We start from the raw sequence: 6894 nt of genomic DNA on the forward strand, positions 1-6894 counted from the left end.
GGGGCAGAACCGCGTCGATGGGGGCGGGGAGTGACCTTTGAAGGGCAGAAAAAAAGCGGGGGGGGGGGAAATCTGTATGTTTCTGAATTACCTTTGGCTTGGAAGTGAAACGAGGGGGAAATTGGCACAGAAGCACTCTCAGAAAAGCCAGGGAAACAGCAACCAGAAAGCCAACTGAGCGCTAAAGGGATGAAAATCAAAGCAGAACAACAAAGAAAACCAAATGGACATGCACAGTGAAAGCAAGGGAAAACACCCGTGCATAATAGGCCATCATGTTAATATCCTCTTGCTTACTTCTTGCCTCTTGAAAGGGATATCACAGAACCTGGCATAGTAGTTCTGTGTCAGTACTTGGAACACTGTTTCAGTATTCTTTTTTTTAATGATAAAATTACTAAGTAATCTCTGGCTGCCTCTAAACTCACAGGTCTTTTGCTCTAATTCTGACCTCTTTATAAAAGAAAGGTGATGTTTTGAAATCTGTGAAGGCATAAAGAGACTATGTCATAGTAATGAGTTTGCAGCCTGGGCTAGACCCCCCCTTGCCTTGTATTATTAGGATGCAGTAAAGTGTAGGTGCCCCCCCACTTCATTTACATATCACAGGGACCTTTATCCCTGTTGGAAAATCCTGGCAGCATTCCAATGTATTAAATACTACATTTTACATCTTTATAATATATGCTACCCTAAAAATGTAATGCATGAATCGGCATTTCCGTAACTATAGCAGACCATCTACTGAAATTGTGAAAAATGTATATGTGACAAAACATTTATTTTATTATGTGACTCCATGGTTTCAGATAAATTGTATGCCAGAGTTTCATTTGTTCAAATTTAAACCCACATTGTAAAGATTTTGATGTTTATCATTTATAAAATTTGTCCCTACCCTACCTTTGTCCAACAAACAGCTGAGTTATTACAATGCAGATTAATAGCCAGCGAGCTGATTAAAACCTTTGTCAATAAAAAGGAAGCCATTTCCTGATGCATTTTTGGTACTATATAGGAAAGGCCATTTAAAAGCCTAATTAGGTGATTTTTTAAAATGCTACGAGCAATGTTCCCTCTAACTTCCACAGTGTTGTAAGCAGAAGTTCTATCTTGTGAGCGAAAAAAGCTAGTAACACTAAAGTAGTGAGCGAGTCTACATTTGACTATCACATAAATTAGTTTTTAGAAGATTACTTCCATAACCTTGTAAAAAATTGAATAAATAATTTTAAATGATATTTAAACTATATTTTAAGAATAATTTAAACTTCATAAGAGAAAACCGAATCAAGTCAAATTTCATCCACCCCTTTCCACTATATTGGTAACCTGTCCTCTAGAGAACAGGTCTACCTACCCTAGTCCACTATATTGGAAGATCTGGTGTCAGACTGTCGCCTTGTGCTGAGTCTCAGAATACATATCAGCACTGGGTGGTGGTGGGGGACTCTTGCAGTCTACTTTGTGTTTTTTAGTGAAATATGATAACCAGCATTTCAGGTCAAGTATAACAGAGGCGGAACAATCACTGTCAGAACCCTGCCTAAACTAACAAACAGGAAGGTGCTTAAATGCTATCAACCTGCCTAAATATTTATATCCCACTTTTCCCTGTGACTCAAGGCAGCTTACAAATCATACTGAAAAGCATAACATGGGTGTGCAAAAAAATAATAATCCAGCTCCATTGTAGCCCATGGGGACCATTATAGTCAATAGACCATATAGACTATAATGGAGAATCAATCTGGGGGTATCTGGGGCTTGGTGGGCTGGTTTTTTTTAGGTAGAGGTGCCAAATGTGAAGCACAGCTGTTGGTGCCTCTCCTCAAGACCCCACCCCGACCCCAGTTTCAAAAAGATTGGACCAGGGAGACCAATTCTATGGGCCCCAGAAGGAGGTGCTCCCATCCTCCATTGTTTCCAATGGAAGGTAAAATGCCCTGTGAGCAGAAACAGAAACCCCATGTGCTGCCTGTTAAACTTTTGTGCACCAGCGCCTGTAGCACAGCTTAGAGGAAACTACGGCTATGAGGGCAGGGAAGCAGGATGAGGAGCAGGGGGGATTTTAACACTCAAAAAGTTGCAGTGGTGGACAAGAGTGCCTCATCCCACCGTGCTACAGGCCCTATTATATTCAGGCCCTTGTAGTTTTTTTTTTTAATGGCCTCATAAGGTTTTAAAATAGTGGCAGAGTCCACAGATTCGACCCATGAATGCCATCGTATCTAGTTTGGCCCCTTTTTAATGAAAAAATAGACTTTATTAAATTAGACTTTATTAAATGTAAATTTAATAAAGTGTATTAAAATTGAAAAATAGGGGCAAGAACCTGACAACTAGGTTCTTGGAGGCAGAGATCTGGATTGTTATTAAAAGTACATAAGTCCTACCTTTCATTTTAGGGAAAAAATGTACACTTAAGGTAATATTAGGAACTGTATTAATTACTTTCTAAAATGTTTGTAATTATGTTTTGCCTAATTTTATAAATATCTTTAGATTGAAGATTCAGTACTGAGTAAGAAGAGGGTTTCACTGTCCCAGATGTGCTAAAAACAGTATGTTTTAGGCTGGCTTTCTATTTTTCTTTTTAACTTTTGGCAGGTACCAATGAAATGTTAAGATGCAATAGGGCACACACACACACAATGTTGTTTGTTCTCTTCAATGAAATCAATGGATTCCCCATGCCCCAACACATATGAACACAGGGTAGGACAGAATTGCAAGGATTCTTCACTTTCTGCAGCTTCTGTTCAATAACGTGGGACTGCAGTCCAGTGCTTTACGTGTGCAATGTCACTGCTGCAGCATTTGATCATTCAGAGAGGGTTTCCAAATCAAAATTTCAAAAACAAGATATGTTCTGGAGCTATAGCATTTATTTCGTATAGGAGCCATGAAGTTGAAGTGTTATTGAATAAGGGCAGGTTTTATATTTTAATACATGTATTAATGGGAATTCTGTGCAGCTAGTGTATACTGAAGCATATACTAGGGGCCTCAGTGGTTAAGACACTGAACTGCAGACTGGAAGGCTGGTAGTTCGGCAGTTCGAGACCCGAGTGTGCTGCATGACGGAGTGAGCTCCCGTCTCTGGTCCCAGCTCCTGCCAACCTAGCAGTTCAAAAGCAAGAAATTGCAAGTAGATAAATAGGTAGCGCTTCGGTGGGAAGGTAACAGTGTTCTGTGCACCTTGGTGTCTAGTCATGCCAGCCACATGACCATGGAGATGTCTTCAGACAGCGCTTGCTCTTCGGCTTGGAAACGGAGATGAGCACCGCCCCCTGGAGTCGGATTCGACTGGCTTTCGAGCAAGGGAAACCTTTACCTTTACTAGTGTATACTAGATAGAACAAGGAATAAGAGTCTGGCACCCTGACATCCAGGTAATCTGTTAAGTGTGCTGAAAACATTAATTGGATTAATATATTAACTACCAATTTTAAATTGGAATTCTAAGTGGGAACAGGATTACAGTATTTGTGACTCTTGTTAATCAACAGAAACTGATATTAGCTAAACATCCCCAAAATGTTGGCTGTTTCAAGCAGCTGCAAGAATATCTTTTAATGGTTATTGAAATGTTTATAAACAAGACAATAAATCAGCTAAATCTATATAATTATAAAGACACCTAAACTATAATCTTGAATCTATGCACTACGGGGTAGAAAGAAGCAGGACTGCCAGTTATATGCTTACACCAGGGCTCCTCGTTTTTGTTGAGCCTACAGGCACTTCTGGAGTTGAGATGGTGGCTGCGGTCACACGGAGCATTAGCCACGCTACAGAGACGGAAGATAGGCGGATTTTCCGGGCACGATCACAGCGCCACATCTGGGAAGCGTAGAGCTCCCATGGCGAACCCGAGGCTTCCCGCCGAAGATGCGGGGTAAAAAACTAGTACCTCCGAGGTACTAGTTTCCGGAAACCGTGGGGCAAGGGCGGGCGCCTGATCGCGTTTCCGGTGGTAGGTCGTGGCATCCGGCACCCACCCATGTCCCGTTGCTAAAAGGTGTTTTTTCCTAAGTCTCCACGGGATGCGCACAAGCACCCAACGGCGCATGCGCACACTTTGTTTAAAATCAAGCAACACAGCCCCCTCCTCTTTTCCGTACCCCCCCCCACTCCTGGCTTGGCCTGCTCAAAAGGAACTCTCTGCACCGGGAGGCAGAGGGGGAGGTGCAGGGGGGGCGTGGCGGGAGGGTGGCCGGCTGAAGCTCCTCCTGGAGGGGACCGGACGGAGGACACAGTTTGCATTCCTCTGCAGCCCTGGAAGGGGTTAAACCCGTGGAGCCTTTTGCTAGAAAAGCCACTTCTTTGCCGCGCTGCAGGATTGTCCTGTGATCGGCACCTCCCCCTTAACCACGGGACCTCGACTGGACGTCTGATCGCGCAGCCGCACGTTATTTTGCTCCGGGGCAAACAGCTACACTTCCCCTCCCCGCAATTTTCCTGCCCGTGTGACCAGGCTGGTGAAAGGTAGCACTACAGAATGGATGCCAGGGGAAGTAGGTGTGAGACAGGGGGGGCCAGGGGCACAGAGGGCACCAGTGCCACGTATGGCATGATGTCACTTCCAGTTTCTCCTGTCATTCTAGGAATCAGCAGACCTCACACTGTACACAATACCGTTATTATGGGATACAATGGTGGTCACGACCCTGTGGTTAAAAGATGGTGACTGGTTCAGAGCCACCCAGTTTGCTTCGTAGCTTGGTAGGGGCAGCACTCTGAGTCTCTAAACCTGGTTCACATACGCAGGGGGATGAGATGGCAGTCAGGTGGTAGAATGGACTGCACCACTTCAGACTGCAGGTCATATTTTGAAATTCTTCCCAATATTAAAACAGTAACAAAGAGAGGAGACAGAACCTTTCCCCACAGGTGCAATAATTTTCTATTTGCTTGGAGTTTGGTTTTTTTTTAAAACACAAAAGAACATTAAGAGCTGGAGCCCCCCACCTGCGATCTGACATGGTATAATCCATTCTGCCACTTCGGGCATTGCCTTAATGTGTGAATCATACCTGTCCAAAACTTTCTCCACTTACCTTACACTGTAGGGTTGCCAGGTCTGGGTTGGAAAATACCTGGAGACTTTGGGGGTGGAGCCAGGAGTGGGTGGGGTTTGGAGAGGGGAGGGGCCTCAGCATAGTACAATGCCATAGAGTTCACTCTTCAAAGCAGCCATCTGCTCCAGTGGAGCTGATCTCTGTCAGCGGGAGATCAGTTGTAAAAGCGGGAGATCTCCAGGTCTCACCTGGAGGCTGGCTTTCTAGTGTACCTATTTTTACTATAATAGTCAATAAAGACTGAATAAACTTAGCTGTTAGAGCAGGGGTCCCCAACAGGTACCAGAGGTGTCAGATTTATTTGTTACAAGGGCCAGATCTGACACAAACTTAGCTTTGTGGGGCCAGGCTATATGTGCCATAAAATGTAAAGCAAGGTACCAGAGATATAAACTTTATAAAGGACAGCAGCTAGTAAGTGCCAGGTTGGTGAGTCCTCACTGCAAGGCCGCATCAGTGGGTGGGGTGGGGTGCAAAAGAAGAAGAAGAGATTGGATTTATACCCCACCCTTCACTCAGAGTGGCTTACAAACTCCTTTCCCTTCCCCTCCCCACAACAGACACCCTGTGAGGTAGGTGGGGCTGAGAGAGCTCTTTCAAGAACTGCCCTTTCAAGGGGAGAGAACTACAGCTTGCCCAAGGTCACCCAGCAGCTGCAAGTGGAGGAGTGGGGAATCAAACCCGGTTCTCCCAGTTTAGAGTCCGTGCACTTAACCACTACACCAAAGAAAACTTGCATGGGCAGACTGGAAAGCCAGCAGTGCAGTGCTGGGCAGACACCCCTGTGCTGCAGGGGGGGGACCCCTTCCTCAGGTTGCTGCTGTTAGCCCTGGCCCCAGGGTAAAAATGTAAAGCAGCTGGGTGTTGCAAGCTCCCCCCTGCCCCTGAGCCACCATGGAAGGGGACTGGGAAGACAAGTTGAATTAATTCCCTGCCTACGGAAATGGGGGTGGGGGTGGCCCAAGTCCAAGGCCATGTGCAGGGCAAGACCCGGGCCAAGCAAAGGCCCAATAACCCAGAGACATCCGTGGAGCAGTGGCCACCTCCAGCCAAGGCTGCCAGGCGATCCATGGCGGGTAATGCTGGGGATTCAAGCCAGAGATTGTCAGCAAGCCACACCACCCCTATGCGGCTGCAGCCGCCCCAGGCCAAAGGCTGACAAATCATCTGATGGGAGAGTGGGGACCACATGCACAAGGCTGTGCATGTGGCAGAGGCCCTAGGCCACCCAGGGACCAGTATAACTGGAGATCGCCGGCACCCCCCCTCCCCAAGAGGTCACAGCCACCATGGAGGAGGGAGGCCTTGCTGCTTAGTCATGTGCTCCGTGACAGGGCTATATCTCTGATGTCTGGAAGAAACTACTGAAAAACACCCCTCCCATGTGCCAAAGCAAAGCTGCTGCATGGGGGGGGGGGAAATACGGCCATAGTGCTGGCCACCAGCAGACCCCAGCAGAGGATTGTCTGCACCACCCCCCCACATGCAAATGCTGATCCCTGCAGCCATCCAGGACAGCATCTCCGGAGATGCAGGCCAAGTGGACAGGCATGCAACCTCACCCTGGAACCCCATGCCGTCATGAATGCGGGTGCAGTGACTCCCAGTTTATCAATGAGGCTGCCACTGAAGTGCTTGGCTGCTGCAGACAAGGTTGCTCCGCTGTTCTGCCCCCTCCCCCCCAGCCTCCTGTTCCCTCCCTCACACCAGTTGGTTACAGACCACCAGATAAGAGCCCTAGTAGGGCCAGTTCCAGCCCCCAGGCCTCATGTTTGATACCCCCGAGGTAGACTGTGAGCTACCAGTACCT

Source organism: Gekko japonicus, unplaced genomic scaffold (genome assembly GCF_001447785.1).
Source record: "Gekko japonicus isolate JY-2015 unplaced genomic scaffold, Gekko_japonicus_V1.1 scaffold100, whole genome shotgun sequence".
Taxonomy (NCBI): Eukaryota; Metazoa; Chordata; class Lepidosauria; order Squamata; family Gekkonidae; genus Gekko; species Gekko japonicus.